At 47.4% G+C, this 24,989-nt stretch overlaps 1 long non-coding RNA gene across 1 annotated transcript in view; it reads right to left on the bottom strand.

The window, feature by feature from the left end:
* The window catches only part of LOC138750288 (uncharacterized), a 198,888-nt gene that overhangs the window by 150,229 nt on the left and 23,670 nt on the right, over positions 1–24,989 (bottom strand). The window contains exon 3 of the long non-coding RNA XR_011349231.1: positions 21,339–21,467. This is a non-coding gene — a long non-coding RNA (uncharacterized lncRNA). The remainder of the gene's footprint in view (positions 1–21,338; positions 21,468–24,989) is intronic.

Here is a 24,989-nt window from a genome sequence, read left to right as displayed (position 1 = left end):
TGTTAAGGAGGACATTACTGCCATGAGGTGGCAGGATGGTTTGGTGGGATCATCCAGTGAAGCTGTTTGGGAGGAATTGAGGGGAGGAGGAGGCATGAGGGTACTAATAGGAGTGTATTATAGACCACCAAATGGGCCAAGAAAATTGGAAGAACAAATTTGTAAGGAGATAGCATATATGTGTAATAAACATAAGGTAGTGATCATGGGAGATTTTAACCTCCCTCACATTGATTGGGATACCCATGCAGTAAGAGGGCTGGATGGGCTAGAGATTTTCAAATGTGTGCAAGATAGTTTTATTAATCAATATGTAGAGGAACCAACTCGGGATGGTGTAATACTGGATCTCCTGTTAGGGAACGAGATAGGGAACTGGTTGGAAGCATCTGGGGAACAGTGGGGAATGGGGTAACAGTGGTGAAAAGTGGGGAACTGGTGGGAAGCATCTGGGGAACAGTGGGGAACAGATGGTGAAAGGTGGGGAACAGTGGGAAAAAGGTGAGGGACAGTGGGGTACAGTTTAGAACAGATGGGGAACTGATGTGGAACTGTGGGGATCAGTGGGAACAGTGGAGAAATGGTGGGGAACTGCTAAGGAACGTGTAGAACAGTTGGCGAACAGTGAGGAACAAATGGGGAACAGTAGGGAACCGTGGGGAACATATAGGGAAGAGTGGGGAACATTGCGAAAATTGGGCAAGAGTGCAGAACAGATGCAGAACAGTGGTGAACATTAGGAAAATTGGGCAACAGTGTGGAACAGATGGAGAACAGTGAGGAAAAGGAAGGAACAGTAGGGAACAGTTAAAGAACAGTGGAGAACAGGTGGGGAACAGTGGGATAAATGGGGAAAATGGGCAACAGAGAGGACAGATGCAGAACAGTGGGGAACACTGAGGAAAGTAGGGAACAATATGGAACCATGGGGAACACTGCAGAATAATGGGGAATGGAGGGGAATATTGGGGATCAGGGGGAAACAATGAGTAATGTTAAACTGATCTGGAACAGTGGGTAACAGTGGAGAAATGGTGGAGAACTGCTGGGGAACAGTTGGGAAACAGTGAAAACAGATGGGGAACAGTGCGGTAAAGTAAGTGGGGAACAGTTATGGAACATTGGAGAACAGGTGTGAAACAGTGGGGAACAGCTGGAGAACAGTGGGGAACAGTTCAGGAACAGCTGGAGAACATTGATAAGAGATGGGGAACAGTGGTGGACACTGCAGAACAGAGGTGAACAAAAGGAAGCAGTGGTAACAGATGGAGAATTGTTGGGAAACAGTGGGGAACTCTAGATAACATGGGGGTAACTGGTGTGAAACAGTTGTGGAACAGTGTCTAAAAGTTGGGGAACAGGTGAAAAACAGTGGGGAACAATGACGAAATGTTGGGAACAGATGTGGTACAGGAGAGAACATGGGGAACAGCTGGAAATCAGAGGGGAAGAGTGGGAAGCAGGGGCAACAGTGGGGAACAGATTGGGAAATGAGGTGAACAGTGGGGAACAATGAGAAACAGTGAAAAAGCAGGAAACTGCTGGGAAACATTTGGGACTGGTGTGGAACAGTGTGGAAAAGTTAGGGAACAGGTGAAGAACAGTGGGCTACAGTGAAGAACTGTGGGGAAGAGATGGGGAACAGTAGGTAAAATGGGGAACAGTTCGGAAACAGCTGGAGAACAGTTTGGGAACAGCCGGAGAACAGAGAGGGACAGATGGGATACTGATGGTGAACAGTGGAGAACCATAGGGAACAGGTGGGAAACTGATGGAAAACAGTTAGAATTGGTGGGGAAGAGTACAGTACAGTGGTAAAATGGGGAACAGCTGGAAAACAGAGAGGAACCGTGGGAATCAGGGAGATCACTGTGAAACAGATGGTGAACAGTGGAAAATGGGGGAACAGTTTGGAAAAGTGGGAAACAGGTTGGGAATTGAGGTGTACAGAGGGGAACCATGGGGAACAGTGGTGAAAAGCAGGGAACTGGTGGGAAACAGCTGGGGAACAGTGGGAAACAGTTTAGAACAGATGGAGAATTGATGTGGAACTGTGTGGATCAGTGGGGAACAGTGGGAAAATGGTAGAGAACTGGTGGGGAACTTGCGTCAAACAGGTTGGGAACAGTGCAGAACAGATCAGAATAGAGGGGAACAGTTGGGAGCAGGGGGAACAGGTGAGGAACAGTGGGAAACAGATTGGCAATAGGGTGGACCCATGGGGAACAGTGGAGAACAATGCTGAACACTGTTGAACAGTGGGACACCATAGGGAACAGTGAAGAACTGTGGGGAACAATGGGGAACAGTGGGGAATAGGGGGCACAGTGGGGAGCAGTGTAGAACAGGTGGAGAACAGAGCAAGTAACAGTGGGTAAATGTGGGGAACAGGTGGGGAACAGTGAGGAACAATTGGGAACAATTGAGGAACAGCGGGGAACAGAGGGAAAAAGTCGGTAACATTGTACAACAGGTGTGGAACAGTGGGTAAGAGTTAGATAAATGGGATCAGTGGGGAATAAAGGGGAACTGATCGGGAACAGTGGGAAACTGTGGGGAACAGGTGGGGTACTCCTGGGAAACAGTTGGGATTGGTGGGGAACATTAGGAGAACAGGTAAAGAACAGTGGGGTAGAGTGAAGACCTATGGGGAACATATGTGAAACAGTAGGGTATAGTTGGAAAAATGGGGATCAGTGGGGAATAAAGGGGAAAAGTGCTGAACATTTCGGGAACAGCTGGAAAACAGAGGGTAATAGTGTGGAGAAGGGGAATCAATGTGAAACAGATGGTGAACAGTTAAGAACTGTGGGGAACAGTGTGGAACAGATGTTGAACACTGGAGAATGGGGAGAAAAGTGGATACAGATGGGAAATAGATGGGGAAGTGATGGGGAACATTGACGAGCCATTGGGAACAGATTAGAAACAGTAGGGATGAGTGGGGGACAGTAGAGAACTGTTGGGGAACAGTGGAGACCAGTGGGAAACAGTGGGGAACATAGAATCACAGAGGGGAACAGTGATGAACACTGATTGTCATTGAAGAACAATTAGGAAATTGGAACTGATGAGGAACAGTGTGGACCCATGGGGAACAGTGGGGAACCACACTGAACACTGTGGAACAGTGGGGCACAGTGGGGAACAGTGAGGAACAGTGGGGAAGAATGAGGAACAGTGGGGAATCATGGGAAACAGGTGAGGAACTGATGGCAATAAGTTGGGATTGGTGGGGAAGAGTGGGGAACAGTTGGGGAAGAGGTGAAGAACAGTGGGGTACAGTGATGAACTGTGGGGAACAGATCTGGAAGAGTAGGGTACTGAGGGAAAAAAGGGGAACTGCAAGAAAACAGAGGGGAACAGCGGGGAGCAGGGGGAAGAGTGTGAAACAGATGGTGAACAATGGAGAACAAGTGTGAAAGTGGCGAACAGATGGGGAACAGTGGGATAAATGGGGAACAGAGGGGAACAAAGGAGAACTGTGGGGAACAAAGGGAAACTGTGTTGAACAGTTTGGGAACAGTGGGGAGCAGGGGGAACAGTGGGGAACAGATGGTGAACAGTGGAGAATGGATAAACAGTGGAGTAAAATGGGGAACAGAATGGAAAATGAGGTGATCAGTGGGAAACCATAGGGAACAGTGGTGACAAGTGGGGATCTGGTTGGAAACAGCTGGGGAACAGTGGGGAACAGGTGTGGAATAGATGGGAAACAGTTATATGGATGTGGATATGTGGGGATCAGTGAGGAACAGTGGAGAAAAAGTGGAGAACTGCTGGGAAACAAGTGTCAAACTGGTGGGGAACAATGATGAAAAGATGGGGAACAGTGGGGATTCATGGGGACCACTGCTGAACAGTGGGGAACAGAGGGGAATAGTGTGGAGCAGGGGGAACAATGAGGAAAGGTGAACAGATGGTGAACACTGCGGAAAAATGGAGAACAGAGGGGAATAGTGGGTAAAATGGGGAAGATTGTGGAACAATGGGGAACAGTTAGAAAAGTGGGGAAGAGTGGGGAACTGATAGGAAATATTTTGGAACATTGTGAAAATTGGGCAACAGTGCAGAACAGATGGGGACCAGTGGTGATCATTAGGAAAAATGGACAACAGTGCGGAACAGATGGGGACCCGTGGTGAACATTAGGAAAAATGGGCAACAGTGTGGAACAGATGGGGAACAGTGGGAAACAGAGTTGAACAGTGGAGAGTAGCAGCAAACAGTTCAGAAACAGCTGGAGAACAGTGGAGAACTTTGGGGTATAGTCGGGAACAGTGGTGATCAGATGATGAACAGTAGGGAAAATGGGGAAGAGTGGGGTACAGAGGGGAACAGTTCGGAAACAGCTTAGAAACAGTGTGGATCAGTGAAGAACTGAGGGGAACAGATGGCAAACAGTGGAGAATGGGTGGAACATTGGGAAACAGTGGACAAAATTGGGGAAACGATGGGGAATAATGGGGAACTGTGGAACAGTGGAGAAATGAGTGGAATTATTGGGGAGCAGTGGATAACAGTGGGGAACAGATAGCAAACAGTGGAGAACGGGGAACAGTTTGGGAACTGGGGTGAACTCTGGGGAACTGGAGGGAAACTGCAGGTGAATAGTGAGGATCAGGTATGGAACAAGTGGGGTACAGGTGAGGAATAGATGGTGAACTGATGGGGAACAGTAGGAAACAGTGGAGAATTGGTGGGGACTGCTGGGGAACATGTGTCGAACAGGTGGGGACCAGTCAGGAACAGATGGGGAACAGTGGAGAATGGGGATAAGTTGGGAACCGATTGGGAACTGAGGGGAACACGGGGGAAACTGCTTGTGAATAGTGAGGATCAGGTGTGGAACAAGTGGGTAACAGATGGGAAACAGGTGAGAAAGAGATGGTAAACTGATGGGGAACAGTAGGAAAAGTGGAGAAATGGTGGGGGGCTGCTGGGGAACAGTGGGGACGTGTGGAACACGTGTCGAACAGGTGGGGAACAGTGAGGAACAGATGGGGAAAACTGGGGAACCGTGGAGAACACTGCAGATGAGTGGGGAACAGAGGAGATCAGTTGGGAGCAGGGGCAAACAATGAGGAAACGGGAGCAGAGGGGAACAGTGGAGAACACTGCAGAATCGTAGTGAACAGAGAATAATGGGGATCAGGGGGAAACACTGGGGAAGAGTTTGGGAACAGTGGAGAATAGTGGAACAGTGGGGAAAAGTGAGGAAATGTGGGTAACAGTGGAAAGAATGGGGAAGAGTTGGGAACAATGGGGAACAGTTCGGGAACTGGTGGGAAACATTGGGAAAAGTGGGAAGAGTGCATTGTTGAGAACATTGGGGTAAAGATGAGGTAATACTGTGGAACCACGTGCAATAGTCGGGAACTGTAGTGAGCAGGTGTGTAACAGGTGGGGAACAGTGGGGAAAATTGGAGGAACAGGTGGGAAACTGCTAGGGAACAGTGCGGACTTGTGGGTAACATGTGACAAATGGATGGGGAACAGTGAGGAACAGATGGGGAACACTGGGGAACCGTGAAGAACACTGCAGAGCAGTGGAGAACAGAGGGGAATAGTGGGGAGCAGGGGCGAACAGTGGGGAACAGATGGGGAACTGTGGAGAACTGCAGAACAGTGGGGAAAAGAGAGAAATAGTGGGGACCAGGGGCCCACTGTGGGGAACAGTGGGGAACAGATGGTAAAAATCAGAACAGTGGTGAACAATGTGGAACAGTTGAGGACAGTGGGGAGCAGTGGATAATTCTGGGGATCAGTGGGGACAAATGATGATCAGTGGAGAATTGGGGAACAGTGGTGAAAAGTGGGGAACAGATTGGGAAATGAGGTGAACAGTGGGGAACTGGTGGGAAACAGCTGGAGAACAGGTGTGGAACATGCGGGAACATATGGGGAAAAGGTGAGGGACAGTGGGAAACAGTTTAGAACAAATAGGGAACTGATGTGGAACTGTGGTGATCTGTGGGGAACAGTGGAAAAATGGTTTGGAATTGCTGGGGAACATGTGTCAAACAGGTGGGGAACAGTGAGGAACAGATGGGGAACAGTGGAGACCACTGCTGAACAGTGGGGAGCAGGGGGAAACAGTGAGAAAAGATGAACAGTGGGTAAAATGGGGAAGAGTGGGGAACATTGGGAAATATGGGGAACAATGGTAAACACTGCAAAACATTGGGGGTAATGGGGAACGGGGGAAAAATGAGTGACTGATGCGGAATATGGAAAAACATTGGGGAACAGTCAGGAATGATGGTGAGCAGTTGTGGAAGAGTGGGGACCAGTGGGAAAAATGTGAAGCATTAGGGAAAAGTGGGGAACAGTGGGAAAATGCGGAACAGTGTGCAAATGTGGGGAACACTGCAGAACAATGGGGAATGGATGGGAATATTGGGGAACAGGGGGGAACAACAAGGAAAGAGGAACAGTGGGGAACACTGCAGAACAATGGGGAACAGTAGGGAGCAGGGGGAATAAATGGGGAACTGATGGGCAACAGTGGGAAGCAGATTGGGAACTGATGGGGAACAAAGTGGACCCATGGGGAACAGTGGAGAACAATGCTGAACAGTATGGAACAGTGGGGCACAGTGAAGAACTCTGGGGAAGAATGAGGAACAGTGGGGAATAGAAGGGCACATTGGGCAGCAGTGTAGAACAGGTGGTGAATAGTGGAGAACAGGGGTGTAACAGTAGGTAAATGTGGGGAACAGGTGGGAAACAGTGAAGAACAATTGGGAACAGTTGGGGAACAAAGGGAAAAAATCGGGAACAGTGTAGAACAGGTGTGGAACAGTGGGGTACTGGTGGTGAATAGTGAGGATCAGTGGGAAACAGTGAGGAACAGTGGGGATCAGTGAATAACACGGGAACAGTGTGTAATAGGGGGCAGCTGGAGAACAGTAGGGAACACTGATGAACTGTGGGGAACAGATGGGGAAACGGTGGGGAACAGGTGAGGAACAAGTGGGGAACAGGTGAGAAATGGTGGGGAACTGTTGGGGAACAGTGAGGTCTTGTGAGGAACATGTGTCAAACAGATGAGGAACAGATGAGGAACACTGGGGAACCGTGGAGAACTCTGCAGAGCAATGGGGAAAAGAGCAAAATAGTGGGGAGCAGTGGGGAGCAGATGGGGAACAGTGGAAAATGGGGTGAACAGTGGGGAACAGTGGGTAAAAGTGAGGAACTGTGGGGAACAGTGAGGAACTGTGCGGAACAGTGGAAAGAATGTGGAAGTGTTGGGAATAGATGGGGAAGAGTTGGGACTAGATGGGGAACAGTTAGGGAACTGATATGGAATGGTGGGAGCCATTGGGAAAAGTGGGGAACAGTGTATTATTGAGAACAGTGGGCTAAAGTTGGGAAAATACTGTGGAACCATTGCAATAGTGGGGATCTGTAGGGAGCAGGTGTTAACAGGTGGGGAACATTTGGGGAACAGTGGCAAACAGTGGGGAACAGTGAAGATTGTGGAGAATAGTGGGGAACAGTGAAGAATTGTGGACAACAGTGGCAAACAGTGTGGAAAAGTGGGCAGAAGTAGGCAAGTGAGGGTAACAGATGGCAAATAGTGGGAAACAGTTGGGGAACAGTGGAATATAGTAGTGAACAGTGCGGAAATGGTGTGGAACTGCTGCAGAACAGTGTGGAACAGTGGGGAGCAGTTGGGGAATAGGTTGGAAAAAGTGCGGAACACTGGGGAACAGAGGCGAATAGATAGGGAACTGAAGGGCAACAGTGGGGAACCATGGGGAAGAATGCAGAACAATGGGCAAAATGGGGAACAGATGCGGAACAGTGGGAAACAGTGAGGAACACTGGGGAACAGTGAGGAACTGTGGATAAAAGTGGAAAATACTGGGGGACAGTTGAGAACAGTTTGTAACAGTGCAGAACAGTGGAGACCAGTGTAAGGATCAGTGATGAACAGTGGCAAACATTGGGTAACATTGGGGAACTGTGAGAAAAGTGGGGATCACTGGGGAACAGTGGGGAGCACTGGTGAATTGATGAAGAACTGAAGGGTAACAGTGGGGATCCATGGGGAAAATTGTGGGGAACAGTGGGGAACGGTTGTTAGAATGAGGAACTGTGGGGAACAATGGGGATGACTGGGGAACAGTGGGGAGTAGTGGGGAACTGTGAGCAACTGTGCAGGAGAAGTGGAGAAAACTGGGGAAAGTTGAGAACAGTGGGGAACAGTATGGAACAGGGGGAACCATTGGAGAATAGTGGGGAACACAGAAGAACTGTGGGGAACAGTGGGAAACAGATTGGAACTGATGGCGAACAGTGTGGTCCCATGGGGAATAGTGAGGAACAATGCTGAACACTGGGGAAGAGTGGAGCACAGTGGGGAACAGTGAAAAACTGTAGGGAACATGAGGGGAGCAGTGAGGAACAATGGGGAACAGAGGGGTATAATGAGGAACAGTGGAGAGCAGAGTAGAACAGATGGTGAATAGAGGAGAACAGGAGTGAACAGTAGGTAACAGTGGACAAATGTGGGTAACAGTTGGGGATCAGGTGAGGAACTGTTGGGGAACAGTTTGGGAACAGCTGGGAATCAGTGGGGAACAGATGGACTGATGTGGAATATAGGGGTATCATTCGGGAACAGTCGGGTAAGGTGGTGAACAGATGTGGAACATTAGGGAACAATGGGAAAAATGGGAAACAGTGGGGAACAGTCAGGAACAGTGAGGAACAGAGGAACAAGGGAACAGTGGGGAACATTGTGAAACAGTGGAGAACACTGTAGACGGTTGAGAACATTAGGGTACAGTCAAGAACCATGGGGAACAGATGGGGAACTGTGGGCAACAGATTGGGAACTGATGGGGAACAGTGGTGAAAAGTGGTGAACTGGTGGGAAACAGTTGGGATTGGTGGGGAACAGTTGGTGAACAGATGGAGAAGAGTTGGGTACAGTGAACATCCGTGGGGAACAAATGGGGGACAGTGGGGAACAGTGAGGAATAGAGGAGAACAATGAGGAACTGTGCAGGAGAAGTGGAGAACACTGGGGAAAGTTGAGAACAGTGGGGAACAGCATGGAATAGGGGGGCAGCTGGAGAACAGTGGGGAACACTGAAGAACTGTGGAGAACAGATGGGGAACAGTGAGGAACAGTGGGGAACAGTGAGGAACTGTGCAAGAGAAGTGGAGAAGACTGGGGACAGTTGAGAACAGCGGTGAACAGTGTGGAACAGGAGGGGAGCAGCTGGAGAACAGTGAAGAACTGTGGGAAGCAGATTGGGAACTGATGGGAAACTGAGGGTGAATAGTGTGGTCCCATGGGGAACAGTGGGGAACAATGCTGAACACTGGGGAAGAGTGGAGCACAGTGGGGAACAGTGAAGAATTGTGGGGAACAATGGGGATCAGATGTGGAACAGTAGGGAACAAAGGGGAACAGTGGGGAACAGATGGGGAACAGTTCGGGAACAGCTGGGGAACAGTGGGAAACTATTGGGGAACAGTGTGGAACATTGGGGAATATGAAAAACATTTGGAAACAGTGCAGTACATTGGGTAAAATGGAGAAGAGTGGGGAACAGATGGAGGACTGATGCAGAATATAGGGGAACATTGGGGGACAGTCGGGAACGGTGGTGAATAGATGTGGAAAGGTGGGAAAAATGGGAAACAGTGGGGAAAAGTGGGGAACTGTCGGGAACAATGAGGAACAGGGGGAAATAATGGGGATCACAGCGGAAATGTGGAGATCATGGGATAGTTGAGAACAGTGAAGAACTGTGGGGAACAGAGGGAAGCAGATGGGGTACTGATGGGGAACAGTGTGGACCCATGAGGAACAGTGGTGAAAAGTGGGGACCTGGTGGGAAACAGTTAGGATTGGTGGGGAACAGTGGGGAAGAGGTGAGGAAAAGTGTGGTACAGTGAAGAATTGTGGGGAACAGATGTGGAACAGTAGGGAACAGTGGGAAAAGTAGGAAACAAAGGGGAACAGAGGGGAATAGAGGGGAGCAGTGAGGAACAGATAGTGAACTGTGGAGAATGGGGGAAGAGTGGAGAAAAGTGGGTAACTGTTGGGTAATGAGGGGAACAGTGGAGAACATTGGGGAATATAGGGAAGAGTGCGGAACAAATGGGGGACTGATGTGGAATATAGGGGAATATGTGGAACAGTGGCAAAAATGGGAAAGTTGGAAAAAAGTGGGGAACAGTTGGGAACAGTGGGGGACAGTATGGAACTGAGAGGAACAATGGGTAACAGTGGCGAGCCCTGTGGAACAGATAGCAAACAGTGGAGAGCAGGAGGAACAGTGGGCAACAGAGGACAAATGTGGGTAACAGGTGGGAACAGTAATGAGCAGTGGGGAACAGTTGGGGGACAGTGTGGACTGAGAGGAACAATGGGGAACACTGGGGAGCAATGTGGAACAGATGGCGAACAGTGGAGAGTGGGGGAACAGTGGGTAACAGAGGACAAATGTGGGTGACAGGTGGGAACAGTGAGGAGCAGTGGGGAACAGTTGAGGAACAAGGTGAACAGATGGAGTACAGTGGGGAACACTGCAGAACTGTGGAGAACATTGGGAACAGAGGAGAAGAGAGGGGAACAGTGGAGAGTAGTGGCGAACAGTAGAAAACAATTCGGGAACAGGTGAAGGACAGTGTGGTACAGTGAAGAATTGTGGGGAACAGATGTGGAACAGTAGGGAAAATGGGCAACAAAGGGGAACAGTGGGGAAACAGATGGGGAGCAGTCCATGAAAAGCTGGAGAATAATGAAGAACAATGGGGAACAATAGGCAACAGAGCAGAACAGTGGGGAATAGTTGGGAACAGCGGTAATCAGATGGCGAACAGTGGAAAAAATGGGGAACAGTGGGGAACAGAGGGGCATAGTTCAGGTACAGCTTGGGAACAGTGTGCATCAGTGTCGAACTGTGGAGAACAGTGGCAAGCAGATTGGGAACGGTGGGGAATGGGGCAACATTGGGTAACTGTGGACAAAAGTGGGGAACAGGCGGGGAACAGTTAGAAAAGATTGGGAAACAGTGCAGAACATTGAGGAAAATGGGGAAGAGTGGGGAACAGAGGGGAACAGTTTGTGTACAGCTTGGGAACAGTGTGGAACAGTGAAGAATGGTGGGGAAGAGAGGGGAAGAATGAGTAACAGTGGGGAAGAGAGGGTAACAGGGGAGAGCAGTGGGGAACATATGGCAAACATTGGAGAACATGGGGAACAGTGGTAAAAAGTGTGTGACAGGTGGGGAACAGTGGGGAACACTTGGGAAAAGTTGGGGAACAGAGAGGGCAACGGTGGGGAAAATTGAGAAATGGAAGGAAGGGATGGGGAACAGTGCAGGTCCCTGCGCAACAGTGGAGAAAAGTGGGCAACAGCGGGGAATAGTGGGGAGCAGATAGGGAACTGTGGAGAATGAGGGAACAGTGGGGAACAGATTGGGATATGAGGGGAACAGTGGGGCTACATGGAGAACAGTGGAAAAAAGTGGGTAACTGATGGGTAATGAGGGGAAAAGTGCAGAACATTGGGGAATAGGGGGAACAGTGGGGAACTGATGTGGAATATAGGGGAATAGTGGAGAACAGTCAGCAATGGTGGTGAACAGATGTGGAACAGTGACAAAAATGGGAAACAGTGGGGAAAAGTGGGGAACTAAAGGGAACAGTGGGGAACACTTTGGAAAAAGTTAGGGAACAGTGGTGCATAGAGGGCAACAGCAGGGAAAATTGAAGAATGGAATGAACTGATGGGGAACAGTGGAGATGTCTGCAGAAGTGGAGAACAGTGGGCAACAGAGGGGAATAGTGGGGAGCAGTGGGGAACAGGTGGGGTCAGTGGGGAACAGCTAGAGAACTGTGGGGAACAGAGCAGAACATTAGGGAATATGGGGGACATTGGGAAACATTGCAGAATACTGGGGAAATGGAAACAGTGGGGAACAGATGGGGGACTGATGAGGAATATAGGGGGACATTGGGGAACAGTCGGGTACGGTGGTGAACAGATGTGGAACAGTGTGAAAAATTGGAAACAGTGGGGAAAAGTGGGAACAGTTGGGGACAGTGAGGAACAGGTGTGAATAAATGGAGAAAGTGGGAAAAATGGGGAACAGTGGGGAACAGATGGAGAACAGTGTAGAACCGTAGGGAACACAACAGAAGAATGGGGAACAGAGGGGAATATTGGGGAGCAGGGGGAACAATGAGGAAAGGGGCACAGATGGGGAGCAGTGGGGAACACTGCAGAACAGATGAGAACAGAGGGGAACAAAAGGGACCAGGGGGATCTGATGGGGAACAGTGCTTGTCATGATAATGAATATGTATGAGATGTACCGGAAGTCACGTGGTATGAGAGAGAGATAAGAGCACAAGCAGGAGAACAAAGGAAACTGGAGAATAAAGACTCGGAGAAGTTTACCTGATAAAACTTGTGCTTGATGTTTTATTAACTTCACATTTCGGGCCACAAATGTGACATTGGCGACAAGGATGAAAGAAGCTTGAAGAAAATTAAAGACTAAAGAAGATTACAGAGGATTACAGACAACTTCAAGGTGATAAGTATTTTCTCTTTAACTCAGTACTTTTGGGGCTGGAATATTTCCTCATGGCTGGAGCAGACGGTGACTTTCTAACACATAGTGGAATTGCTCATTTTGACCCAACGGGTGATGCAAGCACTGTAAGTGTGAAGTGGAAGGCATGGCTGGAAGAATTTGAATCCTACGCTGAGAGTCGTGGCCTATTTCTAGATACTGGTACAGTTGAACAAAAAGCGCAGAGAAGGGCGTTACTTCTTTTCACTGCAGGACCCGCAGTTCGGGAAACATTTAAGACACTTTTGAATACTGGAAGAAAGGATGAATACCGGAAAGCGGTAGATGCATTAAATGCACACTATGTAGTAACACCGAATGCTACATTTCAACGCCATTTGTTTCGAAGAACGATACAAGAAGATGGCCAGACAATTGCTCAGTACGTGACGAGACTATGCCAGCTAGCTGTTGGATGCAATTACAAGCCAGCTGATTTGGACAACCAATTATTGGATCAAGTCGTACAGCACTGCAGATCAGATAAACTCAGAAGACGTCTACTGGAAAGGGGGAGTGAGTTGGAACTCACCGATGCTTTAACCATTGCTGCTGCATTAGAGGCTGTTGAAGGGCAATTTCATACCATGACCCTGAAAGACAACTCAAGCCAGCAAGTTAAGAGGCTCTCACATAGCCATAACCAGCCAAGATATACGTCGACACAGGACGTAGAGTGTTATAGATGTGGAAACCGAGGTCACTTTGGAAAAGACCCATATTGCCCGGCCAAAGGCAAAGTTTGCAGAAAGTGTGGAGGTAAAGACCACTTTGCAAACAAGTGCAAAAGCAAGTCCAATGCAGACCAGAAGAGGAAGAGTACAACTTCCAAAGGCAAAGCCTGGGGGAAAGGAAAGTATCCTGGAAAGAAAGATACCATTCGCCAGATAGACGGTGACGATGATGATACCCATGAGGAACAGAGTTGTTACCAATTTACGTTGAATGAAGTACATCATGAGAAGGTCCCAGTGATCATTGATGGAGTGACAGTGCAGGTCATTGTAGATTCAGGCAGTGACAGTAATGTGATTGATCGACATTTATGGGAGAAGTTGAAAAGGAAAAAGATCATCTGTACCTCAAAGAAGTGTTCCAAGAAACTGTATCCATACACAACAACCAAGCCATTGCAGACCATTGGATGTTTTACTGCAACTGTTGAAGCTGGAGATAAGTATACCGAAGCAGAGTTTATGGTCATAGAAGAGAGGGGAGAACCATTGCTGAGTAGAAGCACAACGCAAGACCTGGCAATACTTCATATTGGAGCTTGTGTCAATTCAATTCAGTCATACGAGGATATGAAGCAAGAATTCCCCGCAGTCTTCCAAGGAGTAGGAAAGCTGAAAGGTCGACAATTGAAGCTAGCGGTAGATGAAACGGTCAAAACCAAGGCACAACCAATGCACCGAACTCCGTTTGGACTTTGTGGGAAAGTCGAAGCCAAAATTAAAGAATTGATCGAACAAGACATTATAGAACCGGTGGAACATTCGACACAATGGGTCAGCCCAGTAGTGATTGTGCCCAAACCAAAGGGTGACATAAGACTATGTGTTGACATGAGAATGGCCAATGAAGATATAATTAGAGAACGACACCCTATACCAACAGTGGAGGAAATACTTCAAGAACTAACTACCAGCAAGGTATTCTCAAAAATTGATCTGAAATGGGGCTATCATCAATTAGAGCTGGATCCAGGTTCCCGAGATGTAACAACATTTGTGACTCACTGTAACATAACATAACAATTTACAGCACGGAAACAGGCCATTAGGCCCTACTAGTCCGCACCGAACCAAACACCCCACTCTAGTCCCACCTCCCTGCACAATGCCCATAACCCTCCATCATCTTCTCATCCATATACCTGTCCAACCTTTTCTTAAATAATACAATTGACTCCGCCGCCACTATTTCTCCCGGAAGCTCATTCCACATGTCTACCACTCTGTGGATTGTATCGTTACAAGAGGCTATCATTTGGAATTAATGCAGCTTCGGAGATCTACCAGTATGAAATCCATCGAGTGATTCAAGGCATTCCTGGAGTTGCCAACATTTCTGACGACATCATAGTCCATGCACCAACGATGGAAGAGCATGACAAACGGTTGAGGCATGTACTATCTAGACTACAGGAGGCAGGCTTTACCGTGAATGGAAACAAGTGCAGTTCGGTGTGTCAGAGATGGACTTCATGGGACACAAACTTACACGGGAAGGACTAAACCCTGCAGAGGCCAAGGTGAAAGCTATTGTAGAGGCACGTGCACCTCAGAACGCAACAGAGGTGAGGAGTTTCTTGGGATTGGTCAATTTTTTTGCAAACTTCATTCCTAATTTCGCTACAGTGGCAGAACCACTAAGGAAACTAACCAGGAAAGGTGTACCATTTCATTTTGGATCTGAGCAGAAGAAAGCATTCACAGTGCTGAAGCAAAGCCTGACAGATGCAAAAACTCTTGGATATTACGATCCGGCGGCATCAACCAAAGTCATAGCGGATGCCAGCCCAGTTGGTTTAGGAGCCGTGTTGGTTTATGCATGATGGAGGACCAAGAATCATTGCCTATGCCAGCAAATCGTTATCAGATGTGGAAGGAAGATACTCTCAGACAGAGAAAGAAGCACTCAGACTTGTATGGGCCTGTGAGAGGTTCCATGCATATTTATACGGCATTGAATTTGAACTCATCACAGATCATAAGCCATTAGAGGTGATCTATGCACCTAGATCCAAACCATGTGCCAGAATAGAGAGATGGGTACTCAGACTACAACCCTACAAATATAAAGTGATCCACATTGCAGGGAAAACAAACATTGCAGATCCGCTGTCCAGATTGGTGAAAGATGGTGGTCCACAATCCAAGTCAGAATTGGGAACAGAAACAGAGAGCTTTGTACGCTTCGTAGCTATTCAGTCGACACCGAAAGCTGTGACTACGAAGGAAGTCGAGAGAATCCGAACGTGATCCAGAACTCATGGAAGTAAGAGAATGCATACAGAGTGGACAATGGGACAAGTGTACTCACAAGGCTTACATTCCCATTAGAGACGAACTTTGTTGCATCGGACAGTGTGTATTAAGAGGTTGCAGATTGGTGATACTGCAAAGATTGAGACCGAAGATCGTATCCTTAGCGCATGAAGGACACCTAGGTATTGTTGGTACCAAGCAAAACCTCAGGACCAAGGTATGGTGGCCAGGTTGTGATAAGGACGCAGAGAAATTTGTTAAAACTTTTCACGGATGTCAAATCATAAGCAGGAGTAATCCGCCAGAACCGATCTGGAGTACGCAACTCCCGACAGGACCATGGATCGACGTAGCTGTTGATTTTCTTGGACCTTTTCCGACGGGTGAATCAATTATGGTAATGATAGATTACTACAGCAGATACTATGAGTACGTGGTGTTGAAGTCCACAACCACTGAAAAAACAATACAAGCGTTAGCGGAGATATTCGCAAGATATGGATTACCTGTTACATTATACTCTGACAACGGTCCACAATTCATTTCAGAGACATTTGCGGAATACATGAGGACCACAGGTATCCACCATCATAAAGTAACTCCGAAATGGCCGCAAGCCAACGGGGAAGTAGAGAGACAAAATCAGTCCATTGAAAAACGATTGAGGATTGCACACGCAGAAGGACAAAATTGGCGAGAAGCATTGCTATCTTATGTGGCTGTCTATCGAGCAACGCCTCATGCAACCACTGGAAAAAGTCCTGCAGAAGCATTTTTTGGGAGAAAAATCCACACAAAAATGCCAGAAATAAAGGAAATCGAGACAACCAGGAGATGAGGGACCACGATGCTGAAAAGAACGGTGCAGCAAAGCTGTACACAGATTCGAAACGTGGAGCTAGGTACTCAGACATCATGCCAGGAGATAATGTTCTAGTGGGGCATGAAACTGGTGGTAAGCTAGACACACCTTATTACCATCAACCCTATACTGTCGTATCCAGAAGTGGCAGTATGGTGACAGTCAAGTCTCCAACTGGAGTCCTGTATAAGAGAAATGTATCAGGTGTAAAAAGGTACCAGTCCAGAGATACATCGAGCGAAGAGATTGAAAGGCCAATACGAGATGCTGAAACTGAGAGACCTGATGATGTTCCAGAGGCAGTTACCAGCACTCCTGATGAAGTGACTAGAGCGCCAGAAACACCCGAAGCCGTGGCGAGCAGTATTTTCGACGGTGAGAGTGAACAACCGAGAAGCGACGACAATATCACAAGCAGGCCGAAACGAAACTGGAAAGTGCCCAAACCATACGAAGACTTTGTGCCATAGTTTTAATAAGAACTTTGGGACAGTATTTTAATCTTATATCATAAAGTGCATGTATGAGTGCTGTAGGAAGTAAATTTTATGTAGTTGAGTTATAGTATTACCATTAGTTACGATGTTTGTATGTTTCCGAGGGATATTGGTAAGTGAAGGTAAAGTTTATTTCTGATTAAAGGAGGGATGTCATGATAATGAATATGTATGAGATGTACCGGAAGTCACGTGGTATGAGAGAGAGATAAGAGCACAAGCAGGAGAACAAAGGAAACTGGAGAATAAAGACTCGGAGAAGTTTACCTGATAAAACTTGTGTTTGATGTTTTATTAACTACACATTTCGGGCCACAAATGTGACAGTGCTGAACATTGGGAAATACATGGAAGAGTGTGGAAAAGATGGAGGACTGATGTGGATAAGAGAGGAACAATGGGGAACATCTAGAAAAGGGTGGGGAACAGTGTGAAACATTGGGGAATATGGGGAACAGTGGGAAACAGATGGGGGACTGATGTGGAATATAGGATAACATTGGGGAACAGTCAGGAATGGTGGTGAACAGATGTGGAACAGTGGGAAAAATGGGAAACAGTGAGGTAAAAATGGAGAACTGGGGAAAATTGGGAAAAAAAGGGCAAAAGTGAGGAATAGTTGGGGAAAAGTGTGGAACCATTGGGAACATTGCAGAACAATTGGGAACAGAAGACAATATTGGGGAGCAGGGGGAACAATGAGGAAATAGTAACAGATGGGGAAAGTGGGGAACACTGCAAAACAGATGACAACAGAGGGGAACAAAAGGGAGCAGGTGGGAAACTGCTTGAAAACAGTTGGGATCGGTGGGGAACAGTGCAGAACAGTTAGGGAACAGGTGAAGAAAAGTGAGGTACAGTGAAGAATTGTGGGGAACAGATGGGGAACACTGGGAAAAATGGGGAACAATGGGAATCAGTGGGGAACAGTTCGGCGACAGCTGGAGAACAGTGAAAAACTGTGGCGAACATACGTCAAACAGTAAGTAACAGTGTGGAACAGTAAGTAACAGTGTGGAACAGTGAGGAACAGTTGTGAAAATGAGGAATTGTGGGAAACAGTGGGAATTACTGGGGAACGGTGGGGAAAAGTTGGGGAACAGGTGAAGAACTGAAGGGCAACAGTGTGGAAGAATGCAGAACAGTAGGGGAAATGGGGAACAGTGTGGTACAGTGGGGAACAGTGGGGAACAGTGAGGAACTGTGGACAGTTGAGAACAGTGGGGAACCGTGTGGAACAGGGGGGACAGCTGGAGAACAGTGGGAAACAGTTTAGAACTGATGGGGAACATTGGGGAATGTGGGGAACAGATGGGGCACTGACGTGGAACATAGGGGAACACTGGAGAACAGTTGGAAACCTTGGTGAACAGATGTGGAACAAAATGGGAGAAATGGGATACAGTGGGGAAAAGTGGGAACAGTAGGGAACAGGTGTGAAACAGTGGAGAACAGTGGAAATAATGGGGAACAGTGGGAAAAATGGGAAACAGTGCGGAACCGATGGGAAACAGTAGGGAACCGTGGGGAACATATAGGGAAGAGTGGGGAACATTGCAGGACAATAGGAAATGGAGGGGAATATTGGGGAGCAGGGGAGAACAATGAGGAAAGGGGAACAGATGGGGAACACTGCAGAATCAATGAGAATAGAGGGTAGAGGGTAACAAAAGGGAATGGTGCAACTGATGGGAAACAGTGGGGTCAGATGGGGACTGAAGGGGAACAGTGGGAAACCGTGGGGAACAGTTGGGAAACTGCTGGGGAACATTTGGGATTGGTGGGGAACAGGTGAAGAACAGTGGGATACAATGTGGAAAAGGGGGGAACAGCTAGAGAACAGTGGTGAGCAGTGTGGAACAGAAGGCGAACAGTGGAGAGCGGTGGGGGCAAACAGTGGGTAACTGAGGACAAATGTGGGAACAGTGAGGAGCAATGGGGAACAGCTGGAGAACAGTGAGGAACCATGGGGAACAGGTGGGAAACCTGGGAAACAGTTGGGATTGGTGGGGAATAGTGCGCACAGTTGGAGAACAGGTGAATAAGAGTGGGGTACAGTGAAGAACTGTGGGGAATGGATGTGGAACAGTAGGGTACAGTGGGAAAAATGGGGAACAGTGGGGAACAAAGGGGAGCAGTGCTGAACAGTTCGGGAACAGCTGGAAAACTGAGGGGAACAGTGGGAAGCAGGGGAACAGTGTGAAACAGATGGTGAACAGTGGAGAATGGGGGGAACAGTGGGGTACAGATGGAAAAGAGATGGAGAAGAGTGAGGACCCATGAGGAACAGGTGGGAAACAGCTGAGAAACAGTAGGGATTGGTGGGTAACAGTGGAGAACCATTGGGGAACAGTGAAGAACTGTGGGGAACAGATGGGAAACAGATGAGCATCAGATGGGCAACAATGGGGAACAATGGGGTACAGAGGGTAACAGTGGGGGGACTGTTGGGGAACAGTGTGGAACATTGGGGAATATGGGGAATATTGGGAAACGGTGCAGAACATTGGGGAAAATGGGGAACAATTGGGAACAGATGGGGGACAGATGTCGAATATAGGCAAACATTGGGGAACAGTTGGGAACATTGTCGAACAGATGTGGAACAATGGCAAAGATAGGAAAAGTGAGTAACAGGTTTAAAACAGTTGTGGAACAGATGGGGAACAGTGTGGAACCATGGAAAACTGGTGGGAAACTGCTAGAAAACTGTTGGGATTGGTGGGGAACAGTGGGGAAAAGTTGGTGAACAGATGAAGAACAGTGTGGTACAGTGAAGAACTGTGGGGAACAGATGTGGAAGAGCTGGAGATCAGTGGGAACAGGGAAAAACTGTGTGGAACTGATAGGGTACATTGGGGAACAGTGCAGAACATTGGGAAATATGGGGAACAGTGGGGAACAGATGGGGGACTGATGCGGAATATAGGGGAAGAATGAGGAACAGTCGTGAACAGTGGGAAACAGTGGAGAATAGTGGGAAAAATGGGCAACAGAGCGGAACAGATGGGGAAAAGTGTGGAACCGTGGGCAGCACAACAGGACAATGGGGAATGGATGTTAATATTGGGGAGCAGGGGGGAATATTGCTGAACAGAGGGGAACAAAAGGGAGCGGTGGAACTGATGGGGAACAGTGGACATCCATGGGCAACAGGTGGGAAACTGCTGGGAAACACTTGAGATTGGTGAGGAACAGTGGGGAAAAGTCAGGGAACAGGTGAAGAACAGTGGGGAACAGTGGTGAACTGTGGGGAACAGATGTGGAACAGTGGGGATTAGTAGGAAAAATGGGGAACAGTGGGGAATAGCTGGAGAACAGTGGACACTGATGGGGAACAGTGGGGAAACGTGGGGAAGAGGTGGGAAACTGCTGGGAAGCAGTTGGGATTGGTGGAAACATTGGGGAACAGGTGAGGAACAGTGGGGAACAGTGAAAAGCTGTGGGGAACAGATGTGGAACAGTTGAGTACAGTGGGAAAATGGGGTACAGTGAGGAAAATTGGGAAAAATGGGCAACAGTGGGGGACAGTTTGGAAACAGCGGGAGAACAGTGGGGAACAGTGAAAAACTGTGGGACCAGATGTGGAACAGTAGGGAAGAGTGAAAAAATGGGTAACTGTGGGGAACAGATGGGGTACAGCTGGAGTACAGTGGGGAACAGTGAAGAACTGTGGGGGAACAGTGGGGAACAGAGGGGAAGAATGAGTCAGTGGGGAACAGAGGGTAACAGGGGAGAGCAGTGGGGAACATTTGGCGAATATTGGAGAATGTGGGGAACAGTGGTAAAAAGTGTGTGACAGGTGGGGAACAGTGGGGAACACGGACAAAAGTTGGGGAACTGTACTCTATGGAGGGCAACAGTGGGGAAAATTGAGGAATGGAAGGAAGGGATGGTGAACAATGGAGATCTCTGTGGAACAGTGAGCAACAGAGGGGAATAGTGGGGAACAGATAGCAAACTGTGGAGAATGGGAGAACAGTGGAGAAAAGTGGGGAACAGATTGGGAAATGAGGGGAACAGTGGGGAACCATGGTGAACAGTGGTGAAAAGTGGGGAACTAGAGGGAAACAGCAGGTTGAACAGTGGGGAATAGGTGTGGAATAGGTGAGGAACAGTGGGAAACAGTTTAGAACAGATAGGGAACTGATGGGGAACTCTGCGGACTTGTGGGGAACTGTTGGAAGGGCAGGAAGGTACCATATATACAGATTTGGAGTGGTACACACATTTGGGAAAATTTGGAAAGAATGAAGGATGACAACAGCAAGAGGAAAAGAACTGACTCATGAGCAACTAATTGAAAATACTTTGGAAGCATTAATCAAACTAGAAAGAATTGCCACAGTACATGTACCAGGACATCAGAAGGGAAACTCACCAGAAGCACGAGGAAATCGGATGGCTGATGAACTGGCCCGACAAGCAGCACGATCAGGAACAGTGCATTCACATGATGGCTCTGATACCTCTCAGAGAAGGGCTGAAGAAGGTCCTATCTTTTCCCTCCCTGAAGAAGAACAAATGGAAAAGATGGGAGCAAAAAAGACGGAAAATGCTGGCTCCCCGATGGAAGACAACTGTTAAATAAAGAAATCACCCCGCAGATACTAGGGGAACTGCACTCACGCTCCCACTGGGGAGCGCAAGCACTGTGTGATGCATTCTTACGAACTTATGCCTGCAGAGGAGTCTATATCCTTGCAAGACAGACAGTGAACCGCTGTGTGTTCTGTTTAAAGGTTAATAAGAAAGTTATGAAAGCTATGCCTGGAGGAGGACAACCTTTACCAATCTGGCCATTTCAGCGGATACGTGGATTTCACCGAACTCCCTAAGGTCCAGCGATGGAAATTTCTACTAGTAGTAGTGGACCACTTCACGTGATGGGTGGAAGCGTTCCCCACCGTCAATGCCACTGCACAAGCATATAATTCTGGAACAAATTGAACTCCGAAATGGAACAGCCGAATCCATCAATTCAGATCGCGGAAAGCACTTCGCTTCTAAAATTCACAGCCTGGTCTGTGAAACCTTAGGTATAAAATGGAAGCTGCATACACCAAGGCATCCAGAGTGGAACAAATGAATGCCACTTTAAAAATGCAAATTACAAAACTAAAAGAATAGACTAAATTACCTTGGACCAAGTGCTTAACAATAGCTCTTTTCAGAATTCAGCCAGCCCCATGACAAAACATTAAATATCCCCTTACGAGATGTTATTTGGACTCCCATATTTGGGGGGGATAGAAGGAATACCTACAGTCAAAAATAATGATGTGTTTTTAAGGAACTATTTACTGCTAGTCTCTCATTCTCTTGTAGATTATAAAGCTAAGGGTCTGCTGGTGCAGAGCCCTCCTCTAGATTTCCCTATCCACTCTGTGAATGCTGGTGACTGGGTCCTGATCAATTCGTGGAAAGAAGAAAAGCTTCAGCCCCAGTGGAATGGACTATATCTAGTACTATTGACCACAGAAAAAGCAGACTAAACAATGGAAAAGTGATGGACACATGCTAAAAGTTAAATAAATGGGACCCAACAGTATCAGATAGATGTTTTCACTGTCAGAAGGAAATGGGAACAACAGTACATTTCAATTTGGGCATGTGAGAAAGTGGAAAAGTTTTGGGAAGATCTAAATCAGGTATTAAATAAAATCACAAAAAATAACATAGCAAAAAATCCAGAGATCTTACTTCTAAGTAATATAAGAAGTAAAGAATGTGGCCTCAATTTGGATGAAGTGCAAAAAAGATTTATTATGATAGTCTTAGCTGAAGCAAAAAAATGTACAATGTCAACCTGGAAATCAGAAGATCGCCTAAGAATACAGCAATGGTACATTGCCCATTCAGAGCCAGCTCTTCAGCGCTTGACGTCCTGCTTTGCGGAAACTGCCAAAATGTTTGGCCTGGAAGTCAGCCTGAAGAAAACTGAGGTCCTCCATCAGCCAGCTCCCCACCATGACTACCAGCCCCCCCACATCTCCATCGGGCACACAAAACTCAAAACGGTCAACCAGTTTACCTATCTCGGCTGCACCATTTCATCAGATGCAAGGATCGACAATGAGATAGACAACAGACTCGCCAAGGCAAATAGCGCCTTTGGAAGACTACACAAAAGAGTCTGGAAAAACAACCAACTGAAAAACCTCACAAAGATAAGCGTATACAGAGCCGTTGTCATACCCACACTCCTGTTCGGCTCTGAATCATGGGTCCTCTACCGGCACCACCTACGGCTCCTAGAACGCTTCCACCAGCGTTGTCTCCGCTCCATCCTCAACATCCATTGGAGCGCTTACACCCCTAACGTCGAAGTACTCGAGATGGCAGAGGTCGACAGCATCGAGTCGACGCTGCTGAAGATCCAGCTGCGCTGGATGGGTCATGTCTCCAGAATGGAGGACCATCGCCTTCCCAAGATCGTGTTATATGGCGAGCTCTCCATTGGCCACCGTGACAGAGGTGCACCAAAGAAAAGGTACAAGGACTGCCTAAAGAAATCTCTTGGTGCCTGCCACATTGACCACCGCCAGTGGGCTGATAACGCCTCAAACCGTGCATCTTGGCGCCTCACAGTTTGGCGGGCAGCAACCTCCTTTGAAGAAGACCGCAGAGCCCACCTCACTGACAAAAGGCAAAGGAGGAAAAACCCAACACCCAACCCCAACCAACCAATTTTCCCTTGCAACCGCTGCAATCGTGTCTGCCTGTCCCGCATCGGACTTGTCAGCCACAAACGAGCCTGCAGCTGACGTGGACTTTTTACCCCCTCCATAAATCTTCGTCCGCGAAGCCAAGCCAAAGAAGACATGGAAATGAATAAATGTATTCCATTGGAAAAATAACATATAATTTAATAAATATCATCAGTTTTTGAACAAATTTGGGAACCGTACATGGAACACAACAGAGAGGTCCTACCGCGGACCTCTACCCCCTAAAATGACAGAATGAGAAGAAGATGAAATAAACTGACCCAGTCTGTAAAAGTAGATGACACAATTTTCTTGCTTATTTCATTGTGTGATGACATTTTTTAATGGGTTTATTGTATTGTATATGTTGAATGTTTAGTGGGTGGGGAGGGGGTGGGAAGGAGGGAGGGAAGGGAGGGGGGAAAAGGGGAAAAATGACACTGTATATATTCAAGAGGAAAATGTTTGTGTGTATTTTGGTCAATATGGATCATAGTGTGAAAAATAAAAACTTTAAAAAAAAGAATAAAGGGACCATTGGATCCACCACCAGCCAAAGAAGTAAGGAAAGAGGAGTAAAAAGGAACAGAAAAGAAAACTACAATAATGAAACTTTTACGTTTACTATTTCAATTCGACATACATATAACTTTGTGTGTTGAACCTTAAAATTCTTTTATCTCTCTATGTACTAATTATGCTAAGAACCAAAATCAAACAGATTGTTGGGTATGTGTGAAAATGCCACACCATGGCAAGTCAGGAGTCCCCTTAGTAGCAGTCCCTCTCTCCCTACATGTATTATTTGATATATATACCTTGTCCAGCAACAGTGATCCAACCACTGAAGATAAATAAAAAGGGTGGTCGATACGACCAAAACCAACAAAGTCACCAACTACTCAGTCTGGAGTGTTGCTTCCTTTTGAGGAACCAACTAGGAGTTTCCAATTGCATGCAGAATTGGACCGTCACACGACTGCGAATCCCGCACCCTGTAAATGGCACATATTGGGTGTGTGTATGTTAAATTTATTCATAGTTACCTGGGGAAAAGGAATGTTGGAATCAGACAAAAGGATTTAAATTGACCCATACACTTAAAGGTTGGAGTGGATGCCTACCTGGCCTACTTAATTCCCCATGTCCCTGATCTTAACCAGCTATCTGTATTAGGCTCATCCCATGGGAAAAAACAAAAGGGTGACTGAAGGCGATCGTCTCATGTGGATGTTTTTCCCAACATTTGGAGCCGCATGAAGGGCGGTTGAAATTCAAGAATGAGCAGCCACCCTAGATGAACTAGTAAATGATACGAACCT

The sequence above is a fragment of the Narcine bancroftii genome, unplaced genomic scaffold (genome assembly GCF_036971445.1).
Source record: "Narcine bancroftii isolate sNarBan1 unplaced genomic scaffold, sNarBan1.hap1 Scaffold_113, whole genome shotgun sequence".
Lineage (NCBI taxonomy): Eukaryota > Metazoa > Chordata > Chondrichthyes > Torpediniformes > Narcinidae > Narcine > Narcine bancroftii.
The sequence above is the reverse complement of the archived record's forward strand: the minus strand, read 5'-3'. Positions and strand labels throughout refer to the sequence as shown.